The sequence below is a fragment of the Ambystoma mexicanum genome, chromosome 2p (assembly GCF_040938575.1).
Source record: "Ambystoma mexicanum isolate Mex_15411 chromosome 2p, UKY_AmexF1_1, whole genome shotgun sequence".
NCBI classification, from domain to species: Eukaryota; Metazoa; Chordata; class Amphibia; order Caudata; family Ambystomatidae; genus Ambystoma; species Ambystoma mexicanum.
Window position 1 is genome coordinate 1,000,160,626 of NC_090923.1, and position 21,617 is coordinate 1,000,182,242.

The 21,617-nt window shown below is 45.0% G+C and overlaps 1 protein-coding gene across 1 annotated transcript in view; it reads left to right on the forward strand.

Annotated features, from left to right (window-relative positions):
- The window catches only part of LOC138565982 (transmembrane protein 272-like), a 2,717,663-nt gene extending 2,697,660 nt beyond the window's left edge, over window positions 1-20,003 (forward strand). Inside the window, exon 8 of the mRNA XM_069643065.1 lies at window positions 19,694-20,003. The gene's annotated coding sequence lies outside the window, so the exon portion shown is untranslated. The remainder of the gene's footprint in view (window positions 1-19,693) is intronic.
- Window positions 20,004-21,617: the final 1,614 nt, after the last annotated feature.

Sequence of the window (21,617 nt, forward strand, 5' to 3'; positions counted from 1 at the left end):
GCCTTGAAGGAGCGTAAGGGGAAGCTTGAGAGAGGTAAGACAGTTAAAACTCCTTCGAAAGTTTCCTCGGCAGAGTCGAGACATTCATCTCCTTGCCGACACAGGAAGCATTCTCGTTCTTGGTCTCGAAGCAGTTCCCACCACTCTTCGAGATCCAAGCATTCGAGTAAGAGACGTCGAAGATCCCCTTCCTAGTCTTCTTCCCGGAAAGAGTAATCTGCCCCACAAAACATAGCTCTCAGGCTGAGTGGGAGGAATTCCGTAAAAGGATGCTTAGGGTCTTCGAGATAGCGGCCTCAACCCCCTCGAAGACAGCTGAGGGTGATACCCTGGGTGAAAGACCCGAAAAATTGAAACGCCGCGAGTCGTTGCACTCGGCGAAAGAAACTACTCGAGAGCGTCACAAACCCTCGAGCAAAGGCACTGTGCCATCGACGCCATCGTCGAAAGTCCCTTCGACGCATAAATCTGCGTCATCGACGCCATTACGAAGGGCTCATCGACGCAGAGGTCGATCGAATCGACGAAAAAGAACAAACCCACGGCCGTCACTACGTCACAGCCAGTGGTCATACCCAGGGCCTCTAAGACGACCTCGAGGCCTCTTCCGATCTTCCCAATGCCTTTTTCTGTGTCTTCGAAGCCTTTAACGTCCGCGTCGACAACGTCGACGTTTTCTCAACCAATTACGACAAATTTGGCCCCTTCTGCTCTGGAAATGGGATTTAAGCCATTTCCAAGATCTGATTATTTCAAACCCTTGTCTTCAATTTATGAAGAAGGGGAAGATTCGGATCAAGAAAGACCCTTTGGGTTGCAGAGAACCACAACACCTGAACCAGAGGAATTTACCTCTGAGGAAAATAGGTTAAAGGACCTTCGAGAATCCTTACATGAGGCAAGTGGGTAAGATACTTCCCCAGAAATAGAATTTGCCAAACCAGACCCAGGGGAACATGCCGAGAACCCTTACAGAATTTTAATGGCAAGGATTATAGAATTCATGGGTTGGTCTACACCTTGACCTGCATTTCAACAGGGTGACCTTACAGACATTTTAGTTAAAGGCCCACAGGAGTATCCTGTGGTTCCATTTCACGCTACATTGCAAAGAAAAATATTAGCTAACTGGGAAACTCCTGAGGGTATCCCGGCGGTTAACAAGAAATTATCAGCCAAATATAGGGTATCTGCTACTGACCCTGAATCTTTGTCTAAACATCCAACTCCAGAGAGTCTGGTAGTTCAAGCAGCAACTGCATCAGGCAGTAGATCGGCATACCCTACTGTTCCACAGGACAGGGATGACAAAAGATACAACTCTATGGCTAAGAAAGTCTTTTCTGCATGTAGCGTGGCGTTGAAATCTATTAATGCTACTTGTACGCTCGCAAGGTTCAGCCATACACTTTGGGAGTGTGCTCATCAGCGGCTGACTGCCTCCCAGAGGGAGAAGAAAGGGAAGCGTTTCTAAACATCATTAAGGATGGTAAAGACGCAATGTGCGAATCCCTTCAAACTGGCATTGATTCTGCTGACAGTATCGGTAGGGCCATGGCGGCAAGTACTACAACCCGCAGATTTGCGTGGTTGCGAAAGTCTGGGTTTGCTTCAGATGTACAAGCCAGACTTTTAAATATGCCCTTTGACGGCTCTTCTTTGTTTGGTAAGAAGGCAGATGACAGCCTAGAAAAGTTACAGACATCCAAAGCAGCAGCAAAATCCCTGGGAGCTGCAATCCGTCAAACGCCATATCGCCCCTCAGGAACCTCTTGGAGAGGTAAGTCCTTTCGCTTTTATTCCGCATTCAGAAAAGGCAGAGGACAGTCAGTTCAAAGAGGTCAAAAAAGATTCACCCGAGGTGGACGGGGTAAAAACACAAAAGCCGCTGCAGCAGCAGCAGGTGCCTCTTTTCCCTCGGCATCTGCATCAGCCGCCCCTAAATCACTCTCCTCACAAGACACCAGTAGGGGGCAGGCTAACTCAACATCTGACGGAATGGCAGGCTATTACATCAGATGCTTGGGCATTGGAGACAGTTGCCCAAGGTTACTGCTTGTCTTTTCTACGCATTCCTCAGAGTCATCCACCGGGGAACAGCTCTCTGAAAAGTTCCAGATCTGCTCCTCTTGCAGGAAATTGTAGACCTGCTGGAGAAAGGTGCCATAGAACCGGTACCTGTAGCGGAGAGGAACAAGGGCTGGTACTCCCCCTACTTCCTAATACCGAAGAAGGACGGAGGACTGAGACCTATCTTGGACTTACGAGAATTGAACAAGTTCAAAATGGTAACTCTCTCTCAGATCCTTCAGGCCCTCCAGCTCCATGACTGGCTGGTATCTCTGGACCTTCTGGATGCTTATTTCCATGTGCCAATCCATTTCAAACACAGGAAATACCTGAGGGTCGCAATTGGCGGGTCTCATTATCAATTTCGAGTTCTGCCATTTGGGCTGACTGCCGCCCCGAGGGTCTTCACCAAGCTAATGTCGGTAGAGGTGATGCAGCTCTGGTTTTGGGCAATCCAAGAAGGAATCTCTCTATCGGCAGTTCACTTAGCTGGAGAGAAGAACTTGACGGCGGACGCTCTGAGCAGGCAAAGAACAGTCTCCCACGAGTGGGAACTAGCTCAGGAAGTCCTTCAACAGATCTTCAACCTTTGGGGAACCCCTCAAGTGGATCTGTTCGCCACTAGCATCAACAGGAAGTGCAATCAGTTTTGTTCAAGGGAATTTCCCCCGAGAGGAGCTCTAGGGGACGCGTTCGTAGTGGACTGGGAGTTTCCACTTCTGTACGCGTTTCCCCCAGTCCCTGTCATTCCTCAAATGATCAGGAGGTTGAGAAGGTTCCAGAAAGCCATGATCCTAATTGCCCCGGACTGGGCCAGGAGAACGTGGTACCCGGACCTTCTGGACATGTCTATCTGCCCACCAATTCGTCTTCCACTCAAGGAGAATCTTCTCTCGCAGAAGGGAGGTCAGGTTCTCCATCCAGACATCAGAACCCTCAACCTTCACGCTTGGTATCTGAAAGTTTGAGATACAAGGATTGGGACCTCCCAGATGACGTTATGGAAGTGTTGCTTTCGGCCAGAAGGCCAGCAACAAAGACTTTATACCGCTGCCCTTGGAACAAATTTTGCAGCTGGTGTAGAGAAAAGAATATCGATCCCTTTTCATGTGGTACACCAACAGTGTTATCGTTTCTACTCTACTTGGCAAATTCGAACCATCGTATTTCAAACTACCTCTATTGATACAATTTCTCAAGGGATTAACTAATGTTTATCCTCCAAAACCATTTCAGGTTCCCTTATGGGACTTAAATTTAGTCTTAAACATCCTAATGGGCACTCCATTCGAACCACTTCACTCTTGTTTGCTGAGATTTCTCACGCTTAAAACTGTCCTATTGGTAGCACTAACATCTGCTAGGAGGGTGAGCGAACTACAAGCTCTCTCCTGTAAACCCCCACATACGATTTTCCACAAGGACAAAGTTGTCCTACAGGTAAAGCCTAATTTCCTCCCAAAGGTGGTTTCTGAATTTCATATTACTCAGAAAATTACCTTACCTTCGTTCTACCCTCCTCCCCATCCGGGGAAAGAGGAAGAAAGGCTACATAGGCTGGATCCAAGGCCAGCTCTCAGCTTTTACATCAGCAGAATGGCTAGGATCAGGCAAGCAGACCAACTGTTTGTAGGATACTCAGGTCACAAGTTGGGACTACCCATAACAAAACAAACCATTTCCAGGTGGATTATTTTGGCCATTCTGGAATGTTACAAACTGGCAGGGAAAGAGCCACCCCAAAATCTTAGGGCTCATTCAACCAGGGGTATTGAAGCCTCTTCGGCTCTCCAAAGAGGGGTACCGGTCTGAGACATATGTGCGGCTGCCACATGGTCGTCCGCACATACATTCACAAAATTGTACAACCTGAATTCCTCCACTAGTCGAGAGACCAGATTTAGCAAGGCCGTATTACATTCGGTCCATCCCTAAAGGGATACATAACATTCTTACTCCCACCTCCAATTACATGCCACTGCTATGGGAGTCTATCAAAGATAAGGAATACGTCGGAGGACACAATCCCTCAGAAGAACAAGTTACTTCTTACCTTGTAACGTTCTTTCGACGGGATGTTCCTCCGACGTATTCCTTATCGCCCCTCCCATCCATCCCTGCAGTAATACTTCCCTTGTGGTTGCAGCTTACGCTCCTTCAAGGTCAATAACCAATTCAGGCATGACTTTTCTTATGCTACAAAATGGAACTGAGCAACGGACGCAGCGCGTGGCTATTTATGGGCATGGTGACATCGGCGCCGATACGGTGGCCGTCGAGGGTCATCGACTCGGCGGACGTCAACGCGCAGCGCCCTCTAAAGAAACATTTTTCGTACGCCAGCAAGCTGGAAACGTATTATCAAAGATAAGGAATACGTTGGAGGAACATCCCATCGAAAGAACGTTACAAGGTAAGAAGTAACTTGTTCTTCTGAAGGGATTAACCAATGTCTATCCTCCAAGACCATTCCAAGTTCCCTTATGGGACTTAAATGTAGTCTTACATTTCCTGATGGGTACTCCTTTTGAACCACTCCACTCTTGTTCGTTAAGATTTCTCACCCTTAAAACTGTCTTATTAGTGGCATTGACATCTGCTAGGAGGGTGAGCGAATTACAAGCTCTATCTTGTAAATCCCCTCATACAATTTTTCATAAAGACAAAGTTGTCCTACAAGTGAAGCCTAATTTCCTCCCAAAGGTGGTGTTGTGACTTGCCGCGTAGTGAAGAGTAATGGGCCTCTGTCCACAAATCACCCACAGGGAGAGAGTAAAGAAACTCTCTGTGCAAGCTTTGAGGCCACAGGTGGTTTGATGGTTCGCCGGATCCGATGACGCTGAGGACCCCAGAGGCTGTTAAAAGGAAGTTAGGGTTAGCACAGGCAAACACAGTACTTTGATATGAAAAGGTGTGCAAAACTCTCTTACCTAAGTCTAGCACGATGGTGCTAGGGTGCCTGGAGTCAGATGCGAGGGAGCGTCAAAGATCTGGGCAGCCGTGTCCCAGATGGTAGGTACCGGCTGATACCTGTAGCCCTTCCGTAGCCGAAGGGAACTTGAAACTGATCACGTAGAGCCAATGGTCGAAAGGTCGAAAGCCAGAAGGGGAAATCCGAAAGCAATCCGTTGAGCATAGCAAAAGAGTCCAAAGTACCAATATCCGTGCAGAGTTCCGAGTGACAGTATCTGTGGAGCAAGAAAGCCAATCCGTGGTTCGTAAGCCTGAGTCCAAATCCGATGCAGCAAACAACGTGAAATCCTGAAAGCGCCAAACAGAGTCATGAAACAGCTGTGAAGTGGTGAGCAACTCGAACTTCCCGGCTTTTACGTGCGCCGGTTCCCAGTCACGTGAGCGGAAACCTGAGCACGTGATCGGGAAGCTGTCGCGGAACCAGGAAGTAACCGCGATCGGGTGCTCCTGCCCGAACGCAGTCTCCACAGGAGTTGCCAATGGAAACGAGGCAACAAACCGGGCCGGCCTCTGCGCACAGCCCGAATCCGCCGGTGATGATGACTCCCTTGCACCGTAGGTGAAGGGATGGCTTGGGAGGTGGACTGTGACCCGGGGAGTCTAGCAGTGTGTGTCGGGGCATCAAGCGGGGTGGTGCGTAGTTGTGTAACTGATTTGTTGTGCATGACAGGTGGTTTCTGAATTCCACATCACTCAGAAGATTATCTTACCTTCAGTCTATCCTCCTCCCCATCCGGGGAAAGAGGAAGAAAGGCTACACAGGCTGGACCGAAGGCGGGCTTTGAACTTTTACATCAGCAGACTTGCTAGGATTAGGCAAGCAGACCAACTGTTCGTAGGTTACACAGGGCACAAATTGGGATTACTGATAACAAAACAGACCATTTCCAGATGGATTATTTTGGCCATTCTGGAATGTTACAAACTGGTAGGGAAAGAGCCTCCTCAAAATCTTAGGGCTCATTCAACCAGGGGTATCGCAGCCTCTTCGGCCCTCCAAAGAGGGGTACCGATTCGAGACATATGTGCGGCTGCCACATGGTCGTCTGCACATACCTTCACAAAACTTTACAACCTGGATTCCTCCTCTAGCCAAGAGACTAGATTTGGCAAAGCTGTGTTGCACTCTGTTCATTCTTGAAGGGAAACATGGCAATTTTACTCCCAACTCCAGTTACACACCACTGCTTTGGGAGTCTATCAAGATAAGGAATATGTTGGAGGACACAATCCCTTCGAAGAACAAGTTACCTCTTACCTGGTAACGTTCTTTCGATGGGATGTTCCTCTGACGTATTCCTTATCGCCCATCCCCTCAGTAAAACTTCCCTTGTGGTTACAGCTTACGCTCCTTCAGGGTCAATAACCAATTCATGTAAAGCAACTGTTAAACGTCAAAACGGAACTGAGCAACGGACGCTGCGCAGGTCTATTTATATGCATGATGACGTCGGCGCCGATACGGAGGCTGTCGAGGGACATCGGCTCGAGGGACGTCGACGCGCAGCGCCCTCTACTGAAAATTTGTATCCGAGGTCAGCAAGCTGGAGATGATCTATCAAGATAAGGAATACGTCGGAGGAACATCCCATCGAAAGAACGTTACCAGGTAAGAGGTAACTTGTTCTTCGAAGGGATTGTGTCCTCTGACGTATTCCTTATCTTGATAGACTCCCATAGCAGTGGTGTGTAACTGGAGGTGGTAACTTGTTGTTCTCTGTAATACCAACCCAGCAAATATCTTCGAGTCAGCATCCATCACGGAAATCGGGCGGTAATTGGTTGGGCAGGTTCTATCTCCCTTTTTATAGATTGGAACAACATATGATATCCTCCAAGACTGCAGAACTACCTGAGTCTATATGATGTCATGAAAGAGAAGATACAACACTTTAGCCCAATGTTCAGGATTTCTCTTTAGTGTATTATTTGTCAACCCATTAGGACCAGCTGCCCTTGAATTATTCGCCCCTTTATCTGATTTTCAGTATCTAATATGGTGAACTCAAAATTCCAATGCCCCCTTTTAACAGCCACCAATTCATTTGTTATCTCCAATTTACCTTTATAGAGTGTAGAGAAATAATTTTCCCAAGTATCTTCCTGTACATTGACCGATTGTATCGTCACCTGGCAATTTTCCATCGCATTTATCAGAGACCAGAACTCTCGTCCCGAACAGTCTCTTAGAGCTTCGAGCATGTTGGTGTTATCATTTTTCAACCAATTTTTTTTACCTGTTTAATTCAAAGGATTTGTCTCCTTTTTTCTAACTGATTGTTAGGATCGCCTGTGCGGACTTGCCCTCGTAGTGTAGCCGATGAATTCTACCCTACAATATAACCATATGTGTGACTACAATGAAACCAACACCAGGGATCGATTGTTTGGAAGAATGGACCCAAACGTGTGGCAGAAGACTCCCTAAACCGGAAAGTAAAAGATTGGTTAACAACAATCTTACTTCTTTCCTAAGCAAAAATTGTAACAACTAAATAAATCTAATACCTTAATGTAGATACTCAAAGACCCCAAGGGAAGAAGTTTGAAAACATTATCACCGAATGGGAGCCCTGGAACTATGATTCTAAGCACAAGAGGAAACACAATGGAAAAACGTCTAAATACTCACAAGTGACCAAAGCATGAAGGAAAAGCAAAACAGGACAGACACTTCTTACCATAGGTGGTTCAGGAGACCAAATAGAAGCAGGACAAGTGCTCCAAAATAAGATACAACAGGTCTGGGGCGGCACGCAAACGCCTAGAGAGAGAAAGTCCCACAAGTACACCCGACGAAACGAGGACGCTCCCCCCTTTCTTCCCAGGGTACAAATGGCACTCTCTAGTCCGTAACGAAGAAAGGCGAGGAGGGGGTACCCACAGTCTTATGCAGGAGAGCACTTGCTTTTATATGGCTCCATGGTGGTTTAGTGGTCTGGAAGTTTCCGGATCACAGTACGAGAGAAGGACAATCGAGAGGCAAAAGGCAATCCGTTAAGCAGTCTGGGTCGGCAACGTGCAAGAAGCAAACTGCGTTGAAATCGGGAGGCAAAGGCAATCCGTTAAGCAGTCCGGGTCGGCAACGTGCAGGAAGCAAACAGCGTTGAAATCGTGAGGCGAAGGCAATCCACTAATCAGTCCAGGTGAGAACAGGGATCAGGGAGGGCGATGAAGAGGTAGGTCTGAAGCGGGAATAGACACACAGGTAGTGGGAACAAGGCACAGAAGAGGACAGGGAAAATGGTGGGTGCAGAGATGGCAAGGAATAAGTCTCTTACTAGACTTTCACACCGGCAATAATCACAAAGTAGGCAACTTGACAGCAAGAACAAAACATAGTTTGCAACTAATCAGAAGTAATGAGTTTCGGGAGAGGAGGAGTTGTATGAAGTTACGGTCACATGATCGTAACGTGCATCTGACGTCAGATGCATCGGCGTCTCGCACTCAATTTCCATGGAAACCTCCACCGGGAAAAGAAAGAGGTGTACTTTCGTATTGGCCGGGATCTGCAAGATGTTCCTTTCTCCCTAAAAGGGGTTTTATGTGTTGGCGTCTGTGAGCGCGTGTGGGTACTTCGTACCCTGGAACGTCCATACTGTCTCTGACAATACGGAGACGGAATCAACCTCCCTTGATTCCTGACACTGATCTAAGTCAGATTACAGTATTGCTCAAATATCACGATTTGCCAAATTTGTCTTTTGCCTTACCAAAGGGTCATAAGCATGAGCAAGATAAAATTTCATAATACCATATTTGTTTTGTTTCACAGACCTACCTATCATATCTTTGACATATTCCGTAAAGTAAGATGCCGAAAAAAGGTGCAATCTAATTGACAGAGGCATGCTAGGATATTCATGTACAAAAACAGTATTCAATTTGTTCACATTACCCTCATGCCAGATTATACGATTACCCCCACAAGAAACAGAAGCTTTCATCTGAATAACTCCTTGATTAAATGTTACTGTATTCCATACCAGTTTAGCCTCAAGGAATCTATGATCACTCATGTTAGTTTCAGTTATCCGGAATTCCACACATAGAGCAGAAAGGGAATTCGACATGAAAATATGGTCAATATGTAATTTATGAACACCGTTCGAACATGTATGCTCGTTTACAAAGGAATTAAAGAGAACATTAATGTGAGTGAAGCCCCAGTACTCAAATAGGTTTCTCCAAATCTGACCATTAGTTGTCCTATGTTTCAGAGCAAAAGGAGCCCCCTCAATATTCCCCGTGTTCGACATAGGTTTTATCAAAGAAGAGCCCATCTTTTTCCCCAATACCTTTTCCATATTTAATTTCAGAATTGCGATCCCCTGCAATTATGATATCTAATCCTCTGTATTTGAGCAACATGGACGATATGCATTTATTTAATAACAGGATAACATTGCCCAACAGTTCTAGAGGATTCCAGTAGACATTCAGCACAAAGATGAAACGTGATTGGAGTGTACTTCCGGATTCCAATACAACACCCAAAGAGAAATTCAATAATTCCACAGATTCAAAATGTATGTACCAACTGCTATTTTAACCGCAATGAGTAAACCTCCTGCTGGTCTACCACGGAGCCCCATTTTAGCAGGCAGATGTCTACATTCAAAACCATCTAGTTGTAATGGAAAAGTGAGCCATGTCTCCTGTATGCATATCAGGTCAAATAATTTGAATTTGTCACATAGTGCCTCCGAATTCATTAGATTTGAAAAACCCCTAGAATTCCATGATAATAGTCGCCATTGGTTATTGTCTTTGGTATATTTTGAATTTGTGAGATAGACTTTCTTAGAGACAGGGCAAGCCATCTCCAATCCTGGTCCTCTCCCCCCTTGGGAAGCGTATTCATTTCCTTAGATCTATGTATTTCCTCCCTTGCTTGGTTGGAATTGGCCTTCTGGTGCATCAGATCCTTCCCATTCCTCCACCCATTACTAAAGATCAGGATATCATATCCCATTCTGTTAAATTGCTCTGTCTCCTGTATAATCAAGTCAAATATCTTTTGAGAATTTGGGACAATACGGACATGATCAAGACGCGTAGGATGGATAAAGTCCACCAGACAGATGTCTGCCGAAGAGATCAGCCTCAAGCGGGGAACCTCATTAAAGAGTGACCGAACTCGGGGTCTATTCAGGGATGATGGGCCACCAATATCGCACAAATTATAGAGTAAGATACCCGGATAGTCAGGAAATGAAACATTCTGCCACATTGTGTTCCTCGGGTCACTATCCTTGATATGAAGGAGCCTAGCCGATTCATATTGTATTGATTTCCCCGAATCCTGAGTTACTTTGAATTGGGTCGTTACATGCATGTCGATAGATTGTGCAGAAGAGGTCCTCCCATCCCTTTCAGGATCATCCCTCTGTCCCAACCGGCCTCCATGCATGTGCTGTTTTGCACTCTCCCCTCTCATCAGCTTGAGATTAGTAGACATTTCGTTTTGGCCCCAGATGGAATTTCCATTTTTTTCATGGTCACTACCCGCCAAAGCTTGTTTCCAGGCAGTGCTAGATCTTGTAAGAGGTCCATTATAATTATTTTAATGGTTTTCGGGAGATCTGGGTTTTTTATATCATTCTTAGTGGGGGACTGATGTGCTCCATTTAAGAATGATGTTAGTTCACCATTCACCACCTCATCATTAGCAGACTTTCCTAATTTAGAATCCATTTTCCTCTCTGTTCCATCTGAACCCTGGAATTTCGAAACCCTTATAGATAAAGGGGCATGATTTAGATCCATAGGTTTAGAGGAGAAGCCCAGACTATTTGATTCGGCAGAAGTCGTAGGATATTCAGCCATCAGACTAGAGAGTTCCTGTTGCAATATTTGTGGAGAGGTCGATTTCTCCAATACCTTATAAAAATGAGAGAGTTGGAGTTGTTTTATTTCCTTATTCTCCCCCGCCCCATTTGCTGTATAGTTGGTTTCCCATTGTCAGTTCCTTCTGCCGTTTCTCCGCTGCCCTGTTTCATACAACCATCCTGCTCTTTATTTGTATTTTTCATTTTTTTCAGATTTTGTTTTGTTTTATTGCTTCCCAGAGTTGTTCCTAAAGTGGAATTTGTGGTATCAGGGTTATGGAGTTGCAAGGCCATCCTGCTTTCTTTGTTTAATTGTATTAGATCCGATAAAGCAACTTCATTTGTTGGAACCTTAGATTCTTTTGTCTTAGTTTCCATTTTAACAAGCTTCTATCCTTTCTTTATCATCCTCTTTTTTGCTTTTAAAGCCAGGCATTTTTGCCGCCTCGAGAGGAAGTAACCCTCCCCTCCTACACTTCCACCATCCTCCTGTTTTTTAATTAAATCTTCTCGCCCCCCTGGACCTTCATCGGAGTTCATAATATCAGTTAGAGCGGACGGGCTATCTGGGCTCTCCAATTGACATTTGTTTCCTTTTCCTTAGCTGGCAGCACCGATGTGATTCTTGGGATGGTGTTCCAAATCAGCGTTAATAGGCCTTGTTCCAGTTTGGTAATTTCAATGAGAGCTCATTGACTGCCTCTATAATCTTATTTTCCCCTTCTATTTCTAATTTCAAGGCACGATTTCCACTTTTATCCTTGATCGTACTCATCCTGTTCCCCAAGGATAGCACATTCGCAAAGCTAGGTCCCTCATTTCCAATAACCATAGTTTGTCATCCTTGTCATTTATCTATTGGGTCTATTAGTGCTGTGACCTTCTTCGCCATGGTGTCCATGCTGTCAACTTTACCCGTAAGGAAGCCTTCCACTCTAGTAAGTTTTAGTTGGGATTCCAATACAATCCTTTTTAGGTAGGTCTCTCATCTCCCAATGGGAAAGCTCATGTCCCTTGTCAAGGAGATTCAATATTCTTGAAATCACTGGGAGTGATTCCTCAAACTTATCATTGTTTTCAGGTATAGGGGAGCTCGTAAGGGAGACTCCTGATGTTAGAGGATTGGTAGCATGTAGGGGTGGAGCAGTAATGACCATGTTCTCGGGCACTGTCTGTCCCACCTGTTCTCCCATAACAATTTTATGTTCACCGCCCCAAATGTCCTTTACGTCAGTAAAGATTGAGGCCGATGGTAGGGGGAATCTCGCATTTGCTGAAAACACTCTGTGGGGTGTTAGGGTCCTCATTTGCGGCAGAGTGTTGAAAAGATGCACGCTCTCAATTCCGTTCCATCCTGCATTTACTGGCGTAGATGGACCCCGGGAAAGCCTAGTACGCTTCCCCAGTTCCATCTTCACTGTTGCACCCATCATAGAAACATCTAGATTTATATCATTTGTATTAATATTCACTTCCTCATTGAGTTGTTGGTTTTGTGGCTTTCTTATACTCAAGAAGCTGGACTGAATGGGGATCTGAGATTCAAAAGACAAGCCAGCAAGCACAAAAGATATATCTTACTCCCCCAGAAATTGCCCCCCCATTTTTCTGTGTATTTGTGAATGCATATACCAGAGTTCGACCTCTTGTTTAATTTCAACCCTTTTTTGTTTTCTTATTCCTCAATATTCAAATCCCAGGTACTTTCTTTATTTACAGTGAGAACCTTAACTTTTTGTCCATCCGCCTCCTCCCCAATCTGAATAGATTCATGGGATTCCCTAAATGATTTCACCTCAGTCCCTGTGCATGGGGTAGGAAAGTTGTTATCCATAATCAGTACCTCGCTGGAGTCTTTGCTAAACATACTTTCCCATTCCTCCACACGGTTGCCATTTTGTCTAAAAAATGCTGTTTTTTTTTTATAAATCGGTTTACCTAATATTTTATCAGTAACCACGCTTCCTCTGCCCCCACTCACCCACTCACCTTCATAGCCAAACAGCCACTTTGTACGCCCACTGTGGATGCCAGATGCGCGCGCACCTGCGTATTAGTAGGAAGTGGCGTGGGTGGAGGCGGGCTGAGGGCTGTGCAGGAGGCAGAGCACAGTAGCTGCAAGAAAAGAGAGAGGGTAGGTTCATAAAAAATGAGGGCAGGACGAGCTTGGTTAGATCCCTTAAGCCGCAGCGAATCCGCGGCACTCACAAAAAGGAAAACAAGTTTAAATCCAAATTACTTGAAAATAATGGAAAGGAAGTCCAGAAAGGCCGCGTTTATCAGGCCGTGTTTTTTAGACTGCGAGATACATTTATCTTTGGAGCCCTCGGCCTGGTGTTGTACCAATACGGAGAGTTAACGCCTCATTGAAGCTGTAGCGTTTGGGCAGCTGATCCAATGCCGAACTTGAATGTAACAGTATTGGTCTGTCTCTCACAGTTGCAATCTGATCATGCTTATATCAAAATCTACAGGTGTCTCTTCCTTAAAGAGCTGCATGAGCGATTCCAGGCCTCTAACTTTCCAGGTCAGGAATAAGCCCTCCCCCAACCTGGGTGAAGGTTTGACTATCCAAAAAAGGTGTTAGTAGCCCTACCGACGGATTAACTATTTGTTTAAAAAAGGCTTCCCAAAGAGACATGGCAGTAAGTGACAAGTGTAGTAAGGGGCCTTACCGCTGCATGTCTTTAGGTGTTAGGAATGGAGTTCTAGGGAAAGGAACTGTCATGGTTGCTGGTTGTATCTCGACCAACCTTTTGCAAGTGACACCTCCAGACCATTCAAGCAGGGGAACCAATTGTCCAGCACTACAATACCTTGCAGATCCGGGACCCATAGGCAGCCGCCCACACCAATCTCATTAGTACTCCACGAGTTACCCTAGGCCACTTACCTTGCCAAACAAAATACAAGAGTACCTTCTGCAATGTCAACAAGTCTCCTCAAAGGCCTCCCGTCATCCTCCCATGTGCCCCAGAGAAGTGTCCTACATGTGGCCACACACCTCATCAAGGGTCTACGCAGATACGACCACATCATCCTGGCCCTCATCGACCTTCATGGCTCCCACTGCATGCACAAATCACCTTAAAATCTTGCTGCATTATCTATAAGGCAGTCACCCTCAAGTCACCCATCTATCCCGCAGAGAAACTCAGCATCTCTGGCGGACAGCGCACCACCAGAATCCAGAACACGTGCAGACTTGAAATCTGCTGCATCAAAAAAGACCTGAAAACAAGCCTTCTCCACCTATGCCCCAAGACTATGGTATCTCCTTCCCATCAGCATCAGACTCGCCCCCACGCTTCAGAAAATAACTCACGACCCACCTCTTCAAGGAGCCTCTGCTCCGCAACAACTAGGCCAACACGTTGCCCCTGTGCCACCTAAGTCGCTAGAAGCCATCCGCCCCTCTCTTCCTCGCCACCCTGTACAGCTGTACCTCTCCTCTGTGCCCCACTGCATCCTACCCACGTTGTATATCTGTTACGTTATTACCTTTGTGAAGCGCTCTCTTGTGTATCTGTATTGTTTTATACCTCTGTAAAGCGCTCTGTTGCTTCTCAAGGCTAGGTCTGTGCTCAATAAATACAGTAATAATAATACTCTGGTGTTTGGTACAGGGATCACCTGAAGGACATGCAGCAGCTTTGGTAACATATTTATGTGTACGGTGAGAATCCTACCAAACTTTAAAACGACCAGCTTCTTCCATTCTCGAAATCTCTCTCCTGTTATTTTACTGGGGAGTAATATTGTATTTATTTAACAGTTTAGAATTCCTGATCAGTCAAATCCCCAAATAATCTGGGCTTTTCCTCTTTATCTGGTGGCAAGAATGGGAAACTTGCCTCAGCTCAACCTCAGTCAACCCATCCGAACACATTCACATCTAGCAGTCAGTGCATTTTCTTCTCCTTGTTTTACGGGGTGCGTTGAAATCGCCCATTCTGTATGGAAGAAAGGGGATGGGATTTAGGAATAAGACACATTTACGTAGTGACTAATGTACTCCTAGTCCTTAGTCCCCTCTACTCCATATAACCCTCCCTCCAGCCCCCTAGCAAGTCAATTTAGTCTGTGGGGGAAGGAGATGAGCCGCCGCAGGGCTTGGAGAGCAGCCCGTGGTCAAGCTGCATTTGCACCCTTGCGCCCTTCAAGCTTAAAGGGGAAATGCACTTTCTTGGCAGGGCAAAAACGTTATGGTCCCTTCCCCTTGCAGGGATGCCTGTACAGTATGTAGGAAATTGGACTATGTGCTAGCCGTACATTAGTCACTACAGTGAGTAACTTCTTCTTGTATTAACTTCCATGTATGAAACAGTGTTTATCCAGTTCCATTTCCTTTCCCAACTAATATTCTCCTCAACTCTCCCCTTAAATGTCTCTGGTTTTTTCCCATTCAGGTATCATTTTCATTGGTTATCTCATTATGCCTGTTGGCAACCTTGCCTTTAGTGTCCTCTGCATATGCCGTTCTGTGATATCCATTGCCTTCTCCTTCCTCCTTTCTTTCGAAACCTACATATAATAGCAGCATGTTCAGATTGACAGAAAATAAAACTGCATATTTCATCTAGGTTTGTCTAGATATGTATGACCTTCTAATCCAAACCAAGTTTATATAATCTGGGAAAAGATATTGGTGATCATTACCAATTTGGCGGTGCGGGGAAAGAAATTGGAGGTAATTCTGTTACCTCCATTTTTCCTGCACCACCAAAATACAAGATTGGCGGTATTAGCTCCGGCGGAATTACTGGATGGTAATACTGCTGATTTTTTTAGGTAAAGTGGAGGAGTTACGTGCCCGGAGGCAATTCCGCCAAAAATCCCCAATGGAGTCCTATATTTGTACCGCCAAACCACCACTTGTTATCCCTGCCGAAGGTAATACCTCCAGTGGTAATACCGCTGGGACATGTGGCAGTAGCAGTAATACTGCTTGGTGGTATCTCAGTGGTATTACTGCTGGGATACCACCAAACTCATAATGAACCCCATTGTCTTGTGGACCTCTTCTTTATCTGGCAAATTTTCTTTGTTTCCTTTCGTATGGTATGGCACGGGGACTTGTAAAGCGAATACTAAGGTCACAAGTCATCTAGGCGCTAAAGCACAGATTGGGGTGCAAGAACTGGCAAGGTTACCCGAAAAAATTGAAAAGATACGGTTTCAGAGTCTTGTGAAATTGAAAATGATCAGCAATGTCTCGAAGGGACACAGGCAGACAGTTCCACAAAGAAGGGGCCAGAACTGAGAAAGAACGTCCCCCACCCAAGCTTTGCAATATCTCAGAACCCTCAACAAAACCTGTGAGAAGGATCGAAGAGTTGTAGCAGGCCAGTAGGGAATAAACTTTGACCGAAGGTATTCAGCACCAGTGTTGTGAATGGCACAATGCACAATATCTTAAACTTGATCCGACTACCTATCGGAAGCCAGAGCACTGGTAGATTATCGGGCCTCCTTCTCTAACCAGTACCCTTCAGGGTAACAAACCTCAATTATTAAATGTTTCAGTTTACTGGTAGTGAATGCCTCCACCACACCTCCCCCTAAGCTTCTTGTGAGGTTTTTTCCTGGGCAATTGCCCCGGGCTGTGGCCCACTGTCAACTCTACTGGTGTTGGTCTGTCAGATGTCACTGACCATGTCACTGGTACCTTCAACTGTCCACACTGCAAGGGAAGCTTTCGCTACCATATTGCTCACTGAGGTTGCAGTATCTGCTTTCGGTGCCCTGGGGCAGAGGGTGCTCTGCGCACGCTCAAATTCTTAGCATCTTTGCACCAGTTCATATTTCAGCCACAACTGACCTGCAAGGACTCCCTCTAACACTCCAGAGCTCACCTCTCACTCCTGTCAGACTAGTCTTAGAGTGATTCTGTTTTCTTGGGTTCTCAATGGCCTGGTTTCTTCTCTGTTTACTATTACACGCAGGCTGTCTCCTCTGGTCTCAACTGTACTGCTTTCTTAGAGGCGCTTTTCCACCTTGGCTTCACAACCTGACAACGCGACACACAAATGCCACTCTGTGGGTACTAGAGATATATTATTTGAGGCGGGTCAGAATTACCTTCACTGAAGGGTGCTGTAGTGCCTGATTCTGGGATTTTAAATCCTTCTCCTATACCTATTTGCTTGTTGTATATCCTAGTTGTGACAAAGTCACCAGGCCTACCTCGTACCCTGCCCATGGTCTGCCTGAGAGTAAACTGACAGGATGCTGATACACGCTCGAACCCAACTATTTCCACATCCTAAGTGTTATCTGGTGCAAGTAGAACAATTAATGCACAAGAGAGGGAATGTCCTTACAGACTAGCCCCACATGACTCACCCAAATGACCCTGCCAGAGAGTCTCTCTAAATCAGAATCTGGATGTTAGGTGGAGCATCCCTGAACTATTCTTGAACTCCTTGAGAGAATAACTGGTTGATAACTACCATGTTTGAATGAGATAGGAGATTCTGGACTGCATTTCCCAGGATGCATGATGTTTGACGCTCCATAATCCAAAGCGGATTCCGGAATATATACCAAAGATTCAGAGGAAGATCCGCTATAAGAAAGCACTAACTCATTCCAACACCTCACCCCCTCCAGGCAGCAGGGCTTGAAAAGGAAATGACATTCCTCTACAGATACAAAATGTACGGAGATAAATGTGTTTTCCCCCTCCCCATTGAAGCAACTATTTTTACAGATAGGAAAATTGCTAGAGGTTTTTCATTCCCTGGTTATGGCATTTCAAACTCTGTGATACCCCAAACGATTTTCCTTGCAAGCGAACAGCCAGGAGGCAAGGGAGGAGCAGTGCTGTAAACCAACTCCAGCTTCTGCACTGAAGACAGAGTTATAGAAATCTCAAATGACGGCAATCCAATCCCTTTAAATACTTCCTTACCCTGGCTTGGATTAGGAAACCAATTATCCAATCCTTTTGAAAGTTTACCTCTAGTTAATGGAAAAAGGCTAATGCCTTTAAAACGAAGGCTAAGAATCACAGACCATGCCGTGTCTATGTGATGAGCATTGAGGAAGGGAGTTTGTTGTAGAAGCTGGAGAGCACCAGAGAAGGGGAACCCTTGAGCCCAGAAGATGTGTGTGCTCCAGTGAGGAACAGGTGAAGCCTTGAAACTCCAGAAGAGGGGTATACTCCATTGAGGAAGGGGTGAGCCCATAGGGCCCCAGAAGAGGGGTGTGCTCCAGTGAAGGGAGGAGAACACCATGAGCCCACAAAAGGACTGTCCTCGGGTGACAAAGAGGAGAACCCCTATCACCTCAGAAGAGGGTAGTGCTCCAATGAGGGGGAGGAGCAGCCCATGAGCCTGGAAGAGGAGAGCCCCTTTGAAACAAGAAGGGAGTCTGTTCCAGTGAGAGGGAAGAAAACCTACTAAACCCACAAGAACAAGATACCCCCGGAGACCCTTGACTCAAGAGGGGGTGAAAAGTAGTAAGAGAGAGTGTTTTTGATCCACGGAAGAGGAGATATTTAACAGAACAGGAGCACCCATTTGCACCCTATGAGCCCAGAAGTGGGATGCTCTAGTGAAGAGAGGTAGAGAGAGTGACTTGATCCCTGAGCTATTATCTCGGGAGGATAGCTTAGGGGCAACGTGCTCACCTTGGAAGCAAGACGACACAGAGCAACACAGGTTCCATCCCCGGGTCCGCACTTAGAAACCTCTGGGTATTAAGCGCGTTATAAATTATCTATCATATATTATCATATTAACTATCTATCATATATTATCATATGAACTCTTTATGCTGGAGGAGGGGAGTAAGTAACAGAGAAAGAGAGCAGTTAAGAGGGGGACTTTTGCCAAGGGGGAAGAATCCCCAAACTTTTACGAGTGCAGAGAGGCCATCTAGGCCTCGGAAGAAGGGGTGTAAGGACTGAGTGCTAGAACAAACTAAGGAGGAGACCTTCCTGACTAGAAATGTCTATATGCCTCTTTGTTTGCAGTCAATCATATATATTCCTGAGTTCAATGACTGTTTCCCAACTATATGTTACAGCCATCCTGAACCGTTGTTTGTTTTACCATTGTGTAATAAACCATTTAATAATATTCCAGTGTCAGTAGTTGTGTGTTCCCTCGGTCTTGTGACATAGTTTGTTTTAGCTTTCAGTGTAATCTTTCTGAAGTGCAATCTTTTATTTTTGTAACTGTCTCATTAGTACTTTATCGCTTGACAACCTCACTTCCTAATAAAGCCTTACTCTTGAAAACTGCTAGCAATTAAAGTTAGTTGTTTTGTCCCTACATCCAGCTAAAGACTAATTTCATTGAAAACGTGCAGACACTCGTAGATCCTGTGTCTTTGTAAGAGTGTGGATATTATAGAATGGTTATTTTCAACTTCAGTTGCTGTAAAATGGTAATCAGTTCTTACCCTGCATACTTCTTCACATTCCCCTCCAGAGAATGGCAGCTGAGCTGTTTATGAAATCGGTTTGGTAGGGTTGATCTCAGCCAAGATTTCACAATATTGCCCCTTGGAACGTAAGGTTCCAGAAAGTTAACATCTGTTCCTTTTTCCAATCTGAAAACATGCCTTAGGGAAGTTGTATTGTTTAAGAAGAGACACAGTCCTTGCACACACGATAATGACATGAAATGTATAGCAAGTACACCTATCTACAACCAAATATCCTCTTTCCTAAATATCCTTTTTATTTAGCAAGGTAGGGAGATAGCGGTCAAGATAGGTCACAAGTTACCTGGAAAGATTGTTTTAGTAACATGATTTGTGGTGAAGGACAAAACTGATAACCAATTTTCTCTCCTCTTTCTGCACAGCTTGAGGACCTTCCCTGGCCTGCACTCAACACAGATTATTTTACCCCTTAACCAGCATCTTCCCTAAGGCGTGGTCTCCTCAGCGCATGAATCTCGATAATTTCTAGAAAACTGTTTGCGGCAAAATGCAATGGCAAAGATCCTGTCCTTTTCAGCTGTTCTACGCGAGGAAGATGTACAGGGTTAAAATATTCTAGAGGATATCCAGCACCTGATTGTTTTTATTGTGGTTCTCTCTAATTTGCCTATTTCTCAAAACTACTTTATTTATCATCCATCACATGCAGAAAATAAAGATATTGTTGAACGCATGAACCGCTCTGGCTGTTTTATTTTGATTGTCCAAACCATTGAGTTAAACACGATTGTTTGCGTCAAAGCAAATATATTGATAAATTTGATGAAACCACTCACTGTACCCTAAATCCATTGTAATACACAGAAAAGTATGTACTTTCCATGTGCGAAAAGTATCTGCAACAGTAAAAAAGAATGACCAGAACATGCACACACTATGCATTTACAAAAATCAATCGTGGTACAGTGCAGCCACAAATGTGTGCATGTCCCTATGTTTTGCCATCGTCTTGTTAGAATAATCAAAGTGATTACCCAAATTAGCATAAAATAAACATTCTTCATTCCCAAATGTACAATCGTCCAAAGGAATGCCTCCTGCTCGTACCACCTCATAATTAAATAACCTGCCCCTTCATGCCATGGACTCCTTATACAATGTATTTAAAAACACAGGGTTACAGATACAGTCATCGACAAATTAGGCGGTACCTGGCTGCTTCGTTGGTAGTTCTTACAGTGAATGTACGGAACACTTGTGTCATCCAAAACTTTCTTAGATCATAGTAAATGGGAAACATCAGCAAATAGTAACATATTCATTTATTAATGATTTACAATATTCACAAATGTCTATTTGATTATTTAATTTTATACCATGCCTATAAGAGAATGGCAGTTTAAAGGTGCCAGGAACAAACAGCTCCACCCAGTGTCTGAAATAAGCTCATTTATTTTTATTTAATGTATTTATTTTATGTATGTAGATCTACAACCACCTGATAGCTACCTGCATAAACCACAAGTGTGTTCCTGCTGGAAAGACCTTTCATTTCCTTCAATAAAGTCACATATTTCACACAATCAATATCTATACATTTTTAAGAAAAAGAGTTGATCAAAATGATCATCAAACATTTATTTTGAATTATGACAATCTTATTAACCTTCATCATGTGAGGTACTCAAGCTGTCTATCCCACTATTGCTCCACACTATCCGTTGATTCTTTTTGTTGAAAAACTTTCTTTATTGGGTTTTCAACACAATTAAACAAAAAGTAACAAGACCATGCACCGGTCTACATGAACGAAGTCCCCTCGCACCCTCCCCCTCCCTCTTTTCCTTCCCGCCTCCTCTTGAGTTCAGCAAGGCGGACGGTTGTATCGTCTGGAGCTATAAGCCTGAGTGTTGTGCTGCATCTGATATTGCTGGTTCGGTCTCTGGTGGTTCGTTTTGGTTTTGCGTTGGGGACGGGCTCTGCGGTAGCACTTCTTCATCCGTTGTCAGTAGATACGTTGTATACAGGCTCCAGATGTCGGGAAGGCGGGCGTGGAGGGGCAGTATCCTGATGTAATTGGACTCAACGTCTTGGCAATCTGCGATGTCTCGAAGCCATTGCTGCATGTTTGGTGGTGGACCTCTCCTCCAGTTGCATGCTATCCGCCTGCGTGCTAGGACAAGCAGCAGGTTTGCTAATTTCCTGGTGTGTTTGGGTAGTTGGTCGGTCAGGCTCAGCAAGGTCAGCATCGGGTCAGGGCTGAACTGTACTCTGATAATTTTCCCTAGCACGGAGTTCCAGAACGTTGCTATTTCGGGGCATGACCATGCGAGGTGGACAAAGTCT